The sequence below is a fragment of the Nothobranchius furzeri genome, chromosome 14 (assembly GCF_043380555.1).
Source record: "Nothobranchius furzeri strain GRZ-AD chromosome 14, NfurGRZ-RIMD1, whole genome shotgun sequence".
Classification (NCBI taxonomy): Eukaryota; Metazoa; Chordata; class Actinopteri; order Cyprinodontiformes; family Nothobranchiidae; genus Nothobranchius; species Nothobranchius furzeri.
Genome location: NC_091754.1, coordinates 42960792 through 42977310, shown reverse-complemented (window position 1 = coordinate 42977310; position 16519 = coordinate 42960792). Strand labels below are relative to the sequence as shown.

General features: G+C 44.3%; 12 non-coding genes across 12 annotated transcripts; 7 read left to right on the top strand and 5 right to left on the bottom strand.

Moving 5' to 3' along the window:
• The first annotated feature begins 1194 nt into the window (after nt 1–1194).
• trnad-guc (transfer RNA aspartic acid (anticodon GUC)) lies at nt 1195–1266 on the top strand. Its single transcript has one exon. It is a non-coding gene; the product is annotated as a tRNA-Asp (tRNA).
• An 805-nt stretch (nt 1267–2071) lies between these two features.
• trnag-gcc (transfer RNA glycine (anticodon GCC)) lies at nt 2072–2142 on the bottom strand. Its single transcript has one exon. It is a non-coding gene; the product is annotated as a tRNA-Gly (tRNA).
• A 1249-nt stretch (nt 2143–3391) lies between these two features.
• Nucleotides 3392–3463, top strand: trnad-guc (transfer RNA aspartic acid (anticodon GUC)). Its single transcript has one exon. It is a non-coding gene; the product is annotated as a tRNA-Asp (tRNA).
• Nucleotides 3464–4490: 1027 nt separating this feature from the next.
• trnan-guu (transfer RNA asparagine (anticodon GUU)) lies at nt 4491–4562 on the top strand. Its single transcript has one exon. It is a non-coding gene; the product is annotated as a tRNA-Asn (tRNA).
• Nucleotides 4563–5367: 805 nt separating this feature from the next.
• On the bottom strand, nt 5368–5438 carry trnag-gcc (transfer RNA glycine (anticodon GCC)). Its single transcript has one exon. It is a non-coding gene; the product is annotated as a tRNA-Gly (tRNA).
• A 2352-nt stretch (nt 5439–7790) lies between these two features.
• trnad-guc (transfer RNA aspartic acid (anticodon GUC)) lies at nt 7791–7862 on the top strand. The gene has a single exon. It is a non-coding gene; the product is annotated as a tRNA-Asp (tRNA).
• Nucleotides 7863–8667: 805 nt separating this feature from the next.
• Nucleotides 8668–8738, bottom strand: trnag-gcc (transfer RNA glycine (anticodon GCC)). The gene has a single exon. It is a non-coding gene; the product is annotated as a tRNA-Gly (tRNA).
• A 2348-nt stretch (nt 8739–11086) lies between these two features.
• Nucleotides 11087–11158, top strand: trnad-guc (transfer RNA aspartic acid (anticodon GUC)). Its single transcript has one exon. It is a non-coding gene; the product is annotated as a tRNA-Asp (tRNA).
• An 805-nt stretch (nt 11159–11963) lies between these two features.
• On the bottom strand, nt 11964–12034 carry trnag-gcc (transfer RNA glycine (anticodon GCC)). Its single transcript has one exon. It is a non-coding gene; the product is annotated as a tRNA-Gly (tRNA).
• Nucleotides 12035–13287: 1253 nt separating this feature from the next.
• On the top strand, nt 13288–13359 carry trnad-guc (transfer RNA aspartic acid (anticodon GUC)). Its single transcript has one exon. It is a non-coding gene; the product is annotated as a tRNA-Asp (tRNA).
• Nucleotides 13360–14164: 805 nt separating this feature from the next.
• On the bottom strand, nt 14165–14235 carry trnag-gcc (transfer RNA glycine (anticodon GCC)). Its single transcript has one exon. It is a non-coding gene; the product is annotated as a tRNA-Gly (tRNA).
• A 1250-nt stretch (nt 14236–15485) lies between these two features.
• Nucleotides 15486–15557, top strand: trnad-guc (transfer RNA aspartic acid (anticodon GUC)). The gene has a single exon. It is a non-coding gene; the product is annotated as a tRNA-Asp (tRNA).
• The last annotated feature ends 962 nt before the right edge of the window (nt 15558–16519 follow it).

Here is a 16519-nt window from a genome sequence, read left to right as displayed (position 1 = left end):
AACACTTTTTTGGACCATGCATGTTGCCAATCATGCAAAGCCAGCCAGTGACTTTTATATAGCGGGTCAGTGGTTGGCTGATACAGAATGTGAGTTTCTCGTTAGTATAGTGGACAGTATCCCCGCCTGTCACGCGGGAGACCAGGGTTCGATTCCCCGACGGGGAGACCGCAGTTAACTTTAGCTTCATGCATTGAACAAAATGGCCAATTTTGCACTTGACCATCACTTCAACTGCTGCTATTTAACCCCAGGTCTCTTGCGTGGCAGCTGTTGAATGCTACCACTGGCCTACCAACCAGGACACGCTAACCTTTATGGCCTGCACGTATCATGCATGGCACAGTAAAATGTGCAGCCTTCATTTTCTTTTCAGAATAGTTACTTCTACTTGTTTTTCTCATTGTGACTGAGGTCTCTACATGTTTGTAATGGAAGCTTTTTGGATTTTGATACGGCATCTTGTTGGAACTCAATTTAACTGTAAGTCGTTTTGTAAGTTGAACCTGAATGCATAAATCAACAGTTTTTAGCTTGCTTTCCACATCAACTGCACCACCGTGTCTTCATTTACACTTATTCGTTGAACTGCAGTGATTGATCATTTGATATGTTTTTAGCTGTCATTTAGGACAGCCATTGGAACACAGGGTTTCTTACTAATGTGTCGTTTTTCTCAGCATTTCTGTGGTGGAAACCTTTAGGATGTTCAAACCATCTTTACTCATTGCCACAGCTCCAAGGGTAACCAATAAATGCTGTCTGACGACAATTGTTGCACATCATGCAATGCCATCTGTTGGCATAGATGTTTCAAAAGGCCCATTGAAGAATAGGCACATGAAGAGTAAGAGGTCATTGTTCGTATTGGTGAGCGCATCACTGCCTGTCACATGAGAGACTTGGATTATAGATGACTACTAACTTTGATGGATGCATTGGACAGGCCTTGGAATCCTATCCAACAGAGGTTGCATTGGCCGGGAATCGAACCCGGGCCTCCCGCGAGGCAGAAAGGAATTCCTGCAAACATTTAGGGTGAGGTAACTCTGTTTGACAATCAGATTTACCTATCAGTAAAAGTCACAAGTTGTACAAATAACACTTTTTGGACCATGCATGTTGCCAATCATTCAAAGCCAACCAGTGACTTTTATATAGCGGGTCAGTGGTTGGCTGATACAGAATGTGAGTTCCTCGTTAGTATAGTGGACAGTATCCCCGCCTGTCACGCGGGAGACCGGGGTTCGATTCCCCGACGGGGAGACCGCAGTAAACTTTAGCTTCATGCATTGAACAAAATAGCCAATTTTGCACTTGACCATCACTTCAACTGCTGCTATTTAACCCCAGGTCTCTTGCGTGGCAGCTGTTGAATGCTACCACTGGCCTACCAACCAGGACACGCTAACCTTTATGGCCTGCACGTATCATGCATGGCACAGTAAAATGTGCAGCCTTCATTTTCTTTTCAGAATAGTTACTTCTACTTGTTTTTCTCATTGTCACTGAGGTCTCTACATGTTTGTAATGGAAGCTTTTTGGATTTTGATACGGCATTTTGTTGGAACTCAATTTAACTGTAAGTCGTTTTGTAAGTCGAACCTGAATGCATAAATCAACATTTTTTAGCTTGCTTTCCACATCAACTGCACCACCGTGTCTTCATTTACACTTATTCGTTGAACTGCAGTGATTGATCATTTGATATGTTTTTAGCTGTCATTTAGGACAGCCATTGGAACACAGGGTTTCTTCCTAATGTGTCGTTTTTCTCAGCATTTCTGTGGTGGAAACCATTAGGATGTTCAAACCATCTTTACTCATTGCCACAGCTCCAAGGGTAACCAATAAATGCTGTCTGACGACAATTGTTGTACATCATGCAATGCCATCTGTTGGCATAGATGTTTCAAAAGGCCCATTGAAGAATAGGCACATGAAGAGTAAGAGGTCATTGTTCGTATTGGTGAGTGCATCACTGCCTGTCACATGAGAGACTTTGATTATAGATTACTACTACTTTTGATGGATGCATTGGACAGGCCTTGGAATCCTATCCAACAGAGGTTGCATTGGCCGGGAATCGAACCCGGGCCTCCCGCGTGGCAGGCGAGAATCCTACCACTGGACCACCAATGCACACAAGCGCATTAGCAACGCCAGTATTCTTGGTGCACAGGACGGTAACATGAGCAGGCTTTTTTTTTTCTTTTCGGTACTGGACTTCTAGCCTTTGGGTTTCACGATTGCTACATTTTCTGCCTGTTAATTTGCTCAGCATTTCTGTGGTGACAACCATGAGGACCTTCAAAGAAGGTTTACCCATTGTAAACGTCACAAGTTGTACAAATAACACTTTTTGGACCATGCATGGGAGTCCAGGACAAGGTCCGGCGGCTATCAGTCCAGCCCTTAACCGGGGCCCGAAACGTCTTTCGTGCGTGGATGGCAAAATCACCACCAGCGTAAAACCACACTGTCAACTGGTTATTAAAAAATTAAAGGGTGCAATTTAATTTAGGTACTCACTCTCTCCCTGAGTGGCAGACTCGCCCTGAGTCCGTGCGCGAGAGCCTGTTAATGGAAGTTCGTCTGCGGAGATAAACAGCCGGCCGATGGGGCAATTCTCAGCCCCCCGGACTTTGATGAGGAAGTGGCGCCACGCGGCTCTTCGAAGGCGAACTCCCACTGAAGGGATCTGCTCTCCCGGGTTTCAGCACCAAAAACGTTGGGTAATTTTTATTTGTCCTGTATTACCTCAAAGAAAACTCAGAGCACACGCAGAGGGATTAGATTGATAATTTGGTACATTGTAAACAACCTTAAACAGACAAGGAACACATACTTTGCAAAGTGTGAGATACTTTGCAAAGGGTGAGAAGAATCAATCCACACCAGTCGAAAACCAGTTTCCTCTCACCCCGAGTCGAAACTCTGGAGTGAATTTATTTGCAAGAACACACACACCCATAAATTCCTCAAAAACCCCCTTGGCCTCAGGAGTCCACAGAAGACAAAAGGGATTCTTCAGATAATAGATCAACGAGTCTCTTGGCCAGGGCAAGACGGTGTTCCTGCATAAGAGACTCCCGGTCTGGCCGGTTTGGCCTCCATATAATAGAACAAAAGTGCCTAAAGCATAAAGAAGTTGCTGCAAACATTTAAATGTAAATAAGTACCTCAAGCAGAAAGGAAGCCCTCAGGCAGAAAGGAATTCCTGCAAACATTTAGGGTGAGGTAACTCTGTTTGACAATCAGATTTACCTATCAGTAAAAGTCACAAGTTGTACAAATAACACTTTTTGGACCATGCATGTTGCCAATCATGCAAAGCCAGCCAGTGACTTTTATATAGCGGGTCAGTGGTTGGCTGATACAGAATGTGAGTTTCTCGTTAGTATAGTGGACAGTATCCCCGCCTGTCACGCGGGAGACCGGGGTTCGATTCCCCGACGGGGAGACCGCAGTTAACTTTAGCTTCATGCATTGAACAAAATGGCCAATTTTGCACTTGACCATCACTTCAACTGCTGCTATTTAACCCCAGGTCTCTTGCGTGGCAGCTGTTGAATGCTACCACTGGCCTACCAACCAGGACACGCTAACCTTTATGGCCTGCACGTATCATGCATGGCACAGTAAAATGTGCAGCCTTCATTTTCTTTTCAGAATAGTTACTTCTACTTGTTTTTCTCATTGTCACTGAGGTCTCTACATGTTTGTAATGGAAGCTTTTTGGATTTTGATAAGGCATCTTGTTGGAACTCAATTTAACTGTAAGTCGTTTTGTAAGTTGAACCTGAATGCATAAATCAACAGTTTTTAGCTTGCTTTCCACATCAACTGCACCACCGTGTCTTCATTTACACTTATTCGTTGAACTGCAGTGATTGATCATTTGATCTGATTTTAGCTGTCATTTAGGACAGCCATTGGAACACAGGGTTTCTTACTAATGTGTCGTTTTTCTCAGCATTTCTGTGGTGGAAACCTTTAGGATGTTCAAACCATCTTTACTCATTGCCACAGCTCCAAGGGTAACCAATAAATGCTGTCTGACGACAATTGTTGCACATCATGCAATGCCATCTGTTGGCATAGATGTTTCAAAAGGCCCATTGAAGAATAGGCACATGAAGAGTAAGAGGTCATTGTTCGTATTGGTGAGCGCATCACTGCCTGTCACATGAGAGACTTGGATTATAGATGACTACTAACTTTGATGGATGCATTGGACAGGCCTTGGAATCCTATCCAACAGAGGTTGCATTGGCCGGGAATCGAACCCGGGCCTCCCGCGAGGCAGAAAGGAATTCCTGCAAACATTTAGGGTGAGGTAACTCTGTTTGACAATCAGATTTACCTATCAGTAAAAGTCACAAGTTGTACAAATAACACTTTTTGGACCATGCATGTTGCCAATCATTCAAAGCCAACCAGTGACTTTTATATAGCGGGTCAGTGGTTGGCTGATACATGATGTGAGTTCCTCGTTAGTATAGTGGACAGTATCCCCGCCTGTTACGCGGGAGACCGGGGTTCGATTCCCCGACGGGGAGACCGCAGTAAACTTTAGCTTCATGCATTGAACAAAATAGCCAATTTTGCACTTGACCATCACTTCAACTGCTGCTATTTAACCCCAGGTCTCTTGCGTGGCAGCTGTTGAATGCTACCACTGGCCTACCAACCAGGACACGCTAACCTTTATGGCCTGCACGTATCATGCATGGCACAGTAAAATGTGCAGCCTTCATTTTCTTTTCAGAATAGTTACTTCTACTTGTTTTTCTCATTGTCACTGAGGTCTCTACATGTTTGTAATGGAAGCTTTTTGGATTTTGATACGGCATTTTGTTGGAACTCAATTTAACTGTAAGTCGTTTTGTAAGTCGAACCTGAATGCATAAATCAACATTTTTTAGCTTGCTTTCCACATCAACTGCACCACCGTGTCTTCATTTACACTTATTCGTTGAACTGCAGTGATTGATCATTTGATATGTTTTTAGCTGTCATTTAGGACAGCCATTGGAACACAGGGTTTCTTCCTAATGTGTCGTTTTTCTCAGCATTTCTGTGGTGGAAACCATTAGGATGTTCAAACCATCTTTACTCATTGCCACAGCTCCAAGGGTAACCAATAAATGCTGTCTGACGACAATTGTTGTACATCATGCAATGCCATCTGTTGGCATAGATGTTTCAAAAGGCCCATTGAAGAATAGGCACATGAAGAGTAAGAGGTCATTGTTCGTATTGGTGAGCGCATCACTGCCTGTCACATGAGAGACTTTGATTATAGATTACTACTACTTTTGATGGATGCATTGGACAGGCCTTGGAATCCTATCCAACAGAGGTTGCATTGGCCGGGAATCGAACCCGGGCCTCCCGCGTGGCAGGCGAGAATCCTACCACTGGACCACCAATGCACACAAGCGCACTAGCAACGCCAGTATTCTTGGTGCACAGGACGGTAACATGAGCAGGCTTTTTTTTTTCTTTTCGGTACTGGACTTCTAGCCTTTGGGTTTCACGATTGCTACATTTTCTGCCTGTTAATTTGCTCAGCATTTCTGTGGTGACAACCAAGAGGACCTTCAAAGAAGGTTTACCCATTGTAAACGTCACAAGTTGTACAAATAACACTTTTTGGACCATGCATGGGAGTCCAGGACAAGGTCCGGCGGCTATCAGTCCAGCCCTTAACCGGGGCCCGAAACGTCTTTCGTGCGTGGATGGCAAAATCACCACCAGCGTAAAACCACACTGTCAACTGGTTATTAAAAAATTAAAGGGTGCAATTTAATTTAGGTACTCAGTCTCTCCCTGAGTGGCAGACTCGCCCTGAGTCCGTGCGCGAGAGCCTGTTAATGGAAGTTCGTCTGCGGAGATAAACAGCCGGCCGATGGGGCAATTCTCAGCCCCCCGGACTTTGATGAGGAAGTGGCGCCATGCAACTCTCTGAAGGCGAACTCCCACTGAAGGTATCTGCTCTCCCGGGTTTCAGCACCAAAAACGTTGGGTAATTTTTATTTGTCCTGTATTACCTCAAAGAAAACTCAGAGCACACACAGAGGGATTAGATTGATAATTTGGTACATTGTAAACAACCTTAAACAGACAAGGAACACATACTTTGCAAAGTGTGAGATACTTTGCAAAGGGTGAGAAGAATCAATCCACACCAGTCGAAAACCAGTTTCCTCTCACCCCGACTCGAAACTCTGGAGTGAATTTATTTGCAAGAACACACACACACACCCATAAATTCCTCAAAAACCCCCTTGGCCTCAGGAGTCCACAGAAGACAAAAGGGATTCTTCAGATAATAGATCAACGAGTCTCTTGGCCAGGGCAAGACGGTGTTCCTGCATAAGAGACTCCCGGTCTGGCCGGTTTGGCCTCCATATAATAGAACAAAAGTGCCTAAAGCATAAAGAAGTTGCTGCAAACATTTAAATGTAAATAAGTACCTCAAGCAGAAAGGAAGCCCTCAGGCAGAAAGGAATTCCTGCAAACATTTAGGGTGAGGAAACTCTGTTTGACAATCAGATTTACCTATCAGTAAAAGTCACAAGTTGTACAAATAACACTTTTTGGACCATGCATGTTGCCAATCATGCAAAGCCAGCCAGTGACTTTTATATAGCGGGTCAGTGGTTGGCTGATACAGAATGTGAGTTCCTCGTTAGTAAAGTGGACAGTATCCCCGCCTGTCACGCGGGAGACCAGGGTTCGATTCCCCGACGGGGAGTCCGCAGTTAACTTTAGCTTCATGCATTGAACAAAATGGCCAATTTTGCACTTGACCATCACTTCAACTGCTGCTATTTAACCCCAGGTCTCTTGCGTGGCAGCTGTTGAATGCTACCACTGGCCTACCAACCAGCACACGCTAACCTTTATGGCCTGCACGTATCATGCATGGCACAGTAAAATGTGCAGCCTTCATTTTCTTTTCAGAATAGTTACTTCTACTTGTTTTTCTCATTGTCACTGAGGTCTCTACATGTTTGTAATGGAAGCTTTTTGGATTTTGATACGGCATCTTGTTGGAACTCAATTTAACTGTAAGTCGTTTTGTAAGTTGAACCTGAATGCATAAATCAACAGTTTTTAGCTTGCTTTCCACATCAACTGCACCACCGTGTCTTCATTTACACTTATTCGTTGAACTGCAGTGATTGATCATTTGATATGTTTTTAGCTGTCATTTAGGACAGCCATTGGAACACAGGGTTTCTTACTAATGTGTCGTTTTTCTCAGCATTTCTGTGGTGGAAACCTTTAGGATGTTCAAACCATCTTTACTCATTGCCACAGCTCCAAGGGTAACCAATAAATGCTGTCTGACGACAATTGTTGCACATCATGCAATGCCATCTGTTGGCATAGATGTTTCAAAAGGCCCATTGAAGAATAGGCACATGAAGAGTAAGAGGTCATTGTTCGTATTGGTGAGCGCATCACTGCCTGTCACATGAGAGACTTGGATTATAGATGACTACTAACTTTGATGGATGCATTGGACAGGCCTTGGAATCCTATCCAACAGAGGTTGCATTGGCCGGGAATCGAACCCGGGCCTCCCGCGAGGCAGAAAGGAATTCCTGCAAACATTTAGGGTGAGGTAACTCTGTTTGACAATCAGATTTACCTATCAGTAAAAGTCACAAGTTGTACAAATAACACTTTTTGGACCATGCATGTTGCCAATCATTCAAAGCCAACCAGTGACTTTTATATAGCGGGTCAGTGGTTGGCTGATACAGAATGTGAGTTCCTCGTTAGTATAGTGGACAGTATCCCCGCCTGTCACGCGGGAGACCGGGGTTCGATTCCCCGACGGGGAGACCGCAGTAAACTTTAGCTTCATGCATTGAACAAAATAGCCAATTTTGCACTTGACCATCACTTCAACTGCTGCTATTTAACCCCAGGTCTCTTGCGTGGCAGCTGTTGAATGCTACCACTGGCCTACCAACCAGGACACGCTAACCTTTATGGCCTGCACGTATCATGCATGGCACAGTAAAATGTGCAGCCTTCATTTTCTTTTCAGAATAGTTACTTCTACTTGTTTTTCTCATTGTCACTGAGGTCTCTACATGTTTGTAATGGAAGCTTTTTGGATTTTGATACGGCATTTTGTTGGAACTCAATTTAACTGTAAGTCGTTTTGTAAGTCGAACCTGAATGCATAAATCAACATTTTTTAGCTTGCTTTCCACATCAACTGCACCACCGTGTCTTCATTTACACTTATTCGTTGAACTGCAGTGATTGATCATTTGATATGTTTTTAGCTGTCATTTAGGACAGCCATTGGAACACAGGGTTTCTTCCTAATGTGTCGTTTTTCTCAGCATTTCTGTGGTGGAAACCTTTAGGATGTTCAAACCATCTTTACTCATTGCCACAGCTCCAAGGGTAACCAATAAATGCTGTCTGACGACAATTGTTGTACATCATGCAATGCCATCTGTTGGCATAGATGTTTCAAAAGGCCCATTGAAGAATAGGCACATGAAGAGTAAGAGGTCATTGTTCGTATTGGTGAGCGCATCACTGCCCATCACATGAGAGACTTGGATTATAGATTACTACTAACTTTGATGGATGCATTGGACAGGCTTTGGAATCCTATCCAACAGAGGTTGCATTGGCCGGGAATCGAACCCGGGCCTCCCGCATGGCAGGCGAGAATCCTACCACTGGACCACCAATGCACACAAGCGCATTAGCAACGCCAGTATTCTTGGTGCACAGGACGGTAACATGAGCAGGCTTTTTTTTTTCTTTTCGGTACTGGACTTCTAGCCTTTGGGTTTCACGATTGCTACATTTTCTGCCTGTTAATTTGCTCAGCATTTCTGTGGTGACAACCATGAGGACCTTCAAAGAAGGTTTACCCATTGTAAACGTCACAAGTTGTACAAATTACACTTTTTGGACCATGCATGGGAGTCCAGGACAAGGTCCGGCGGCTATCAGTCCAGCCCTTAACCGGGGCCGGAAACGTCTTTCGTGCGTGGATGGAAAAAATCACCACCAGCGTAAAACCACACTGTCAACTGGTTATTAAAAAATTAAAGGGTGCAATTTAATTTAGGTACTCACTCTCTCCCTGAGTGGCAGACTCGCCCTGAGTCCGTGCGCGAGAGCCTGTTAATGGAAGTTCGTCTGCGGAGATAAACAGCCGGCCGATGGGGCAATTCTCAGCCCCCCGGACTTTGATGAGGAAGTGGCGCCACGCGGCTCTCCGAAGGCGAACTTCCACTGAAGGGATCTGCTCTCCCGGGTTTCAGCACCAAAAACGTTGGGTAATTTTTTTTGTCCTGTATTACCTCAAAGAAAACTCAGAGCACACACAGAGGGATTAGATTGATAATTGGGTACATTGTAAACAACCTTAAACAGACAAGGAACACATACTTTGCAAAGTGTGAGATACTTTGCAAAAGGTGAGAAGAATCAATCCACACCAGTCGAAAACCAGTTTCCTCTCACCCCGAGTCGAAACTCTGGAGTGAATTTATTTGCAAGAACACACACACCCATAAATTCCTCAAAAACCCCCTTGGCCTCAGGAGTCCACAGAAGACAAAAGGGATTCTTTAGATAATAGATCAACGAGTCTCTTGGCCAGGGCAAGACGGTGTTCCTGCATAAGAGACTCCCGGTCTGGCCGGTTTGGCCTCCATATAATAGAACAAAAGTGCCTAAAGCATAAAGAAGTTGCTGCAAACATTTAAATGTAAATAAGTACCTCAAGCAGAAAGGAAGCCCTCAGGCAGAAAGGAATTCCTGCAAACATTTAGGGTGAGGTAACTCTGTTTGACAATCAGATTTACCTATCAGTAAAAGTCACAAGTTGTACAAATAACACTTTTTGGACCATGCATGTTGCCAATCATGCAAAGCCAGCCAGTGACTTTTATATAGCGGGTCAGTGGTTGGCTGATACAGAATGTGAGTTCCTCGTTAGTAAAGTGGACAGTATCCCCGCCTGTCACACGGGAGACCAGGGTTCGATTCCCCGACGGGGAGTCCGCAGTTAACTTTAGCTTCATGCATTGAACAAAATGGCCAATTTTGCACTTGACCATCACTTCAACTGCTGCTATTTAACCCCAGGTCTCTTGCGTGGCAGCTGTTGAATGCTACCACTGGCCTACCAACCAGGAGACGCTAACCTTTATGGCCTGCACGTATCATGCATGGCACAGTAAAATGTGCAGCCTTCATTTTCTTTTCAGAATAGTTACTTCTACTTGTTTTTCTCATTGTCACTGAGGTCTCTACATGTTTGTAATGGAAGCTTTTTGGATTTTGATACGGCATCTTGTTGGAACTCAATTTAACTGTAAGTCGTTTTGTAAGTTGAACCTGAATGCATAAATCAACAGTTTTTAGCTTGCTTTCCACATCAACTGCACCACCGTGTCTTCATTTACACTTATTCGTTGAACTGCAGTGATTGATCATTTGATATGTTTTTAGCTGTCATTTAGGACAGCCATTGGAACACAGGGTTTCTTACTAATGTGTCGTTTTTCTCAGCATTTCTGTGGTGGAAACCTTTAGGATGTTCAAACCATCTTTACTCATTGCCACAGCTCCAAGGGTAACCAATAAATGCTGTCTGACGACAATTGTTGCACATCATGCAATGCCATCTGTTGGCATAGATGTTTCAAAAGGCCCATTGAAGAATAGGCACATGAAGAGTAAGAGGTCATTGTTCGTATTGGTGAGCGCATCACTGCCTGTCACATGAGAGACTTGGATTATAGATGACTACTAACTTTGATGGATGCATTGGACAGGCCTTGGAATCCTATCCAACAGAGGTTGCATTGGCCGGGAATCGAACCCGGGCCTCCCGCGAGGCAGAAAGGAATTCCTGCAAACATTTAGGGTGAGGTAACTCTGTTTGACAATCAGATTTACCTATCAGTAAAAGTCACAAGTTGTACAAATAACACTTTTTGGACCATGCATGTTGCCAATCGTTCAAAGCCAACCAATGACTTTTATATAACGGTTCAGTGGTTGGCTGATACAGAATGTGAGTTCCTCGTTAGTATAGTGGACAGTATCCCCGCCTGTCACGCGGGAGACCGGGGTTCGATTCCCCGACGGGGAGACCGCAGTTAACTTTAGCTTCATGCATTGAACAAAATAGCCAATTTTGCACTTGACCATCACTTCAACTGCTGCTATTTAACCCCAGGTCTCTTGCGTGGCAGCTGTTGAATGCTACCACTGGCCTACCAACCAGGACACGCTAACCTTTATGGCCTGCACGTATCATGCATGGCACAGTAAAATGTGCAGCCTTCATTTTCTTTTCAGAATAGTTACTTCTACTTGTTTTTCTCATTGTCACTGAGGTCTCTACATGTTTGTAATGGAAGCTTTTTGGATTTTGATACGGCATCTTGTTGGAACTCAATTTAACTGTAAGTCGTTTTGTAAGTCGAACCTGAATGCATAAATCAACATTTTTTTGCTTGCTTTCCACATCAACTGCACCACCGTGTCTTCATTTACACTTATTCGTTGAACTGCAGTGATTGATCATTTGATATGTTTTTAGCTGTCATTTAGGACAGCCATTGGAACACAGGGTTTCTTCCTAATGTGTTGTTTTTCTCAGCATTTCTGTGGTGGAAACCATTAGGATGTTCAAACCATCTTTACTCATTGCCACAGCTCCAAGGGTAACCAATAAATGCTGTCTGACGACAATTGTTGTACATCATGCAATGCCATCTGTTGGCATAGATGTTTCAAAAGGCCCATTGAAGAATAGGCACATGAAGAGTAAGAGGTCATTGTTCGTATTGGTGAGTGCATCACTGCCTGTCACATGAGAGACTTTGATTATAGATTACTACTACTTTTGATGAATGCATTGGACAGGCCTTGGAATCCTATCCAACAGAGGTTGCATTGGCCGGGAATCGAACCCGGGCCTCCCGCGTGGCAGGCGAGAATCCTACCACTGGACCACCAATGCACCGAAGCGCATTAGCAACGCCAGTATTCTTGGTGCACAGGACGGTAACATGAGCAGGCTTTTTTTTTTCTTTTCGGTACTGGACTTCTAGCCTTTGGGTTTCACGATTGCTACATTTTCTGCCTGTTAATTTGCTCAGCATTTCTGTGGTGACAACCATGAGGACCTTCAAAGAAGGTTTACCCATTGTAAACGTCACAAGTTGTACAAATAACACTTTTTGGACCATGCATGGGAGTCCAGGACAAGGTCCGGCGGCTATCAGTCCAGCCCTTAACCGGGGCCCGAAACGTCTTTCGTGCGTGGATGGCAAAATCCTCACCAGCGTAAAACCACACTGTCAACTGGTTATTAAAAAATTAAAGGGTGCAATTTAATTTAGGTACTCACTCTCTCCCTGAGTGGCAGACTCGCCCTGAGTCCGTGCGCGAGAGCCTGTTAATGGAAGTTCGTCTGCGGAGATAAACAGCCGGCCGATGGGGCAATTCTCAGCCCCCCGGACTTTGATGAGGAAGTGGCGCCACGCAACTCTCTGAAGGCGAACTCCCACTGAAGGGATCTGCTCTCCCGGGTTTCAGCACCAAAAACGTTGGGTAATTTTTATTTGTCCTGTATTACCTCAAAGAAAACTCAGAGCACACACAGAGGGATTAGATTGATAATTTGGTACATTGTAAACAACCTTAAACAGACAAGGAACACATACTTTGCAAAGTGTGAGATACTTTGCAAAGGGTGAGAAGAATCAATCCACACCAGTCGAAAACCAGTTTCCTCTCACCCCGAGTCGAAACTCTGGAGTGAATTTATTTGCAAGAACACACACACACACCCATAAATTCCTCAAAAACCCCCTTGGCCTCAGGAGTCCACAGAAGACAAAAGGGATTCTTCAGATAATAGATCAACGAGTCTCTTGGCCAGGGCAAGACGGTGTTCCTGCATAAGAGACTCCCGGTCTGGCCGGTTTGGCCTCCATATAATAGAACAAAAGTGCCTAAAGCATAAAGAAGTTGCTGCAAACATTTAAATGTAAATAAGTACCTCAAGCAGAAAGGAAGGCCTCAGGCAGAAAGGAATTCCTGCAAACATTTAGGGTGAGGTAACTCTGTTTGACAATCAGATTTACCTATCAGTAAAAGTCACAAGTTGTACAAATAACACTTTTTGGACCATGCATGTTGCCAATCATGCAAAGCCAGCCAATGACTTTTATACAGCGGGTCAGTGGTTGGCTGATACAGAATGTGAGTTCCTCGTTAGTATAGTGGACAGTATCCCCGCCTGTCACGCGGGAGACCGGGGTTCGATTCCCCGACGGGGAGACCGCAGTTAACTTTAGCTTCATGCATTGAACAAAATGGCCAATTTTGCACTTGACCATCACTTCAACTGCTGCTATTTAACCCCAGGTCTCTTGCGTGGCAGCTGTTGAATGCTACCACTGGCCTACCAACCAGGACACGCTAACCTTTATGGCCTGCACGTATCATGCATGGCACAGTAAAATGTGCAGCCTTCATTTTCTTTTCAGAATAGTTACTTCTACTTGTTTTTCTCATTGTCACTGAGGTCTCTACATGTTTGTAATGGAAGCTTTTTGGATTTTGATACGGCATCTTGTTGGAACTCAATTTAACTGTAAGTCGTTTTGTAAGTCGAACCTGAATGCATAAATCAACATTTTTTAGCTTGTTTTCCACATCAACTGCACAACCGTGTCTTCATTTACACTTATTCGTTGAACTGCAGTGATTGATCATTTGATATGTTTTTAGCTGTCATTTAGGACAGCCATTGGAACACAGGGTTTCTTCCTAATGTGTCGTTTTTCTCAGCATTTCTGTGGTGGAAACCTTTAGGATGTTCAAACCATCTTTACTCATTGCCACAGCTCCAAGGGTAACCAATAAATGCTGTCTGACGACAATTGTTGTACATCATGCAATGCCATCTGTTGGCATAGATGTTTCAAAAGGCCCATTGAAGAATAGGCACATGAAGAGTAAGAGGTCATTGTTCGTATTGGTGAGCGCATCACTGCCCATCACATGAGAGACTTGGATTATAGATTACTACTAACTTTGATGGATGCATTGGACAGGCTTTGGAATCCTATCCAACAGAGGTTGCATTGGCCGGGAATCGAACCCGGGCCTCCCGCATGGCAGGCGAGAATCCTACCACTGGACCACCAATGCACACAAGCGCATTAGCAACGCCAGTATTCTTGGTGCACAGGACGGTAACATGAGCAGGCTTTTTTTTTTCTTTTCGGTACTGGACTTCTAGCCTTTGGGTTTCACGATTGCTACATTTTCTGCCTGTTAATTTGCTCAGCATTTCTGTGGTGACAACCATGAGGACCTTCAAAGAAGGTTTACCCATTGTAAACGTCACAAGTTGTACAAATTACACTTTTTGGACCATGCATGGGAGTCCAGGACAAGGTCCGGCGGCTATCAGTCCAGCCCTTAACCGGGGCCGGAAACGTCTTTCGTGCGTGGATGGAAAAAATCACCACCAGCGTAAAACCACACTGTCAACTGGTTATTAAAAAATTAAAGGGTGCAATTTAATTTAGGTACTCACTCTCTCCCTGAGTGGCAGACTCGCCCTGAGTCCGTGCGCGAGAGCCTGTTAATGGAAGTTCGTCTGCGGAGATAAACAGCCGGCCGATGGGGCAATTCTCAGCCCCCCCGGACTTTGATGAGGAAGTGGCGCCACGCGGCTCTCCGAAGGCGAACTCCCACTGAAGGGATCTGCTCTCCCGGGTTTCAGCACCAAAAACGTTGGGTAATTTTTTTTGTCCTGTATTACCTCAAAGAAAACTCAGAGCACACACAGAGGGATTAGATTGATAATTGGGTACATTGTAAACAACCTTAAACAGACAAGGAACACATACTTTGCAAAGTGTGAGATACTTTGCAAAGGGTGAGAAGAATCAATCCACACCAGTCGAAAACCAGTTTCCTCTCACCCCGAGTCGAAACTCTGGAGTGAATTTATTTGCAAGAACACACACACCCATAAATTCCTCAAAAACCCCCTTGGCCTCAGGAGTCCACAGAAGACAAAAGGGATTCTTCAGATAATAGATCAACGAGTCTCTTGGCCAGGGCAAGACGGTGTTCCTGCATAAGAGACTCCCGGTCTGGCCGGTTTGGCCTCCATATAATAGAACAAAAGTGCCTAAAGCATAAAGAAGTTGCTGCAAACATTTAAATGTAAATAAGTACCTCAAGCAGAAAGGAAGCCCTCAGGCAGAAAGGAATTCCTGCAAACATTTAGGGTGAGGTAACTCTGTTTGACAATCAGATTTACCTATCAGTAAAAGTCACAAGTTGTACAAATAACACTTTTTGGACCATGCATGTTGCCAATCATGCAAAGCCAGCCAGTGACTTTTATATAGCGGGTCAGTGGTTGGCTGATACAGAATGTGAGTTCCTCGTTAGTATAGTGGACAGTATCCCCGCCTGTCACGCGGGAGACCGGGGTTCGATTCCCCGACGGGGAGACCGCAGTTAACTTTAGCTTCATGCATTGAACAAAATGGCCAATTTTGCACTTGACCATCACTTCAACTGCTGCTATTTAACCCCAGGTCTCTTGCGTGGCAGCTGTTGAATGCTACCACTGGCCTACCAACCAGGACACGCTAACCTTTATGGCCTGCACGTATCATGCATGGCACAGTAAAATGTGCAGCCTTCATTTTCTTTTCAGAATAGTTACTTCTACTTGTTTTTCTCATTGTCACTGAGGTCTCTACATGTTTGTAATGGAAGCTTTTTGGATTTTGATACGGCATCTTGTTGGAACTCAATTTAACTGTAAGTCGTTTTGTAAGTTGAACCTGAATGCATAAATCAACAGTTTTTAGCTTGCTTTCCACATCAACTGCACCACCGTGTCTTCATTTACACTTATTCGTTGAACTGCAGTGAGTGATCATTTGATATGTTTTTAGCTGTCATTTAGGACAGCCGTTGGAACACAGGGTTTCTTACTAATGTGTCGTTTTTCTCAGCATTTCTGTGGTGGAAACCTTTAGGATGTTCAAACCATCTTTACTCATTGCCACAGCTCCAAGGGTAACCAATAAATGCTGTCTGACGACAATTGTTGCACATCATGCAATGCCATCTGTTGGCATAGATGTTTCAAAAGGCCCATTGAAGAATAGGCACATGAAGAGTAAGAGGTCATTGTTCGTATTGGTGAGCGCATCACTGCCTGTCACATGAGAGACTTGGATTATAGATGACTACTAACTTTGATGGATGCATTGGACAGGCCTTGGAATCCTATCCAACAGAGGTTGCATTGGCCGGGAATCGAACCCGGGCCTCCCGCGAGGCAGAAAGGAATTCCTGCAAACATTTAGGGTGAGGTAACTCTGTTTGACAATCAGATTTACCTATCAGTAAAAGTCACAAGTTGTACAAATAACAGTTTTTGGACCATGCATGTTGCCAA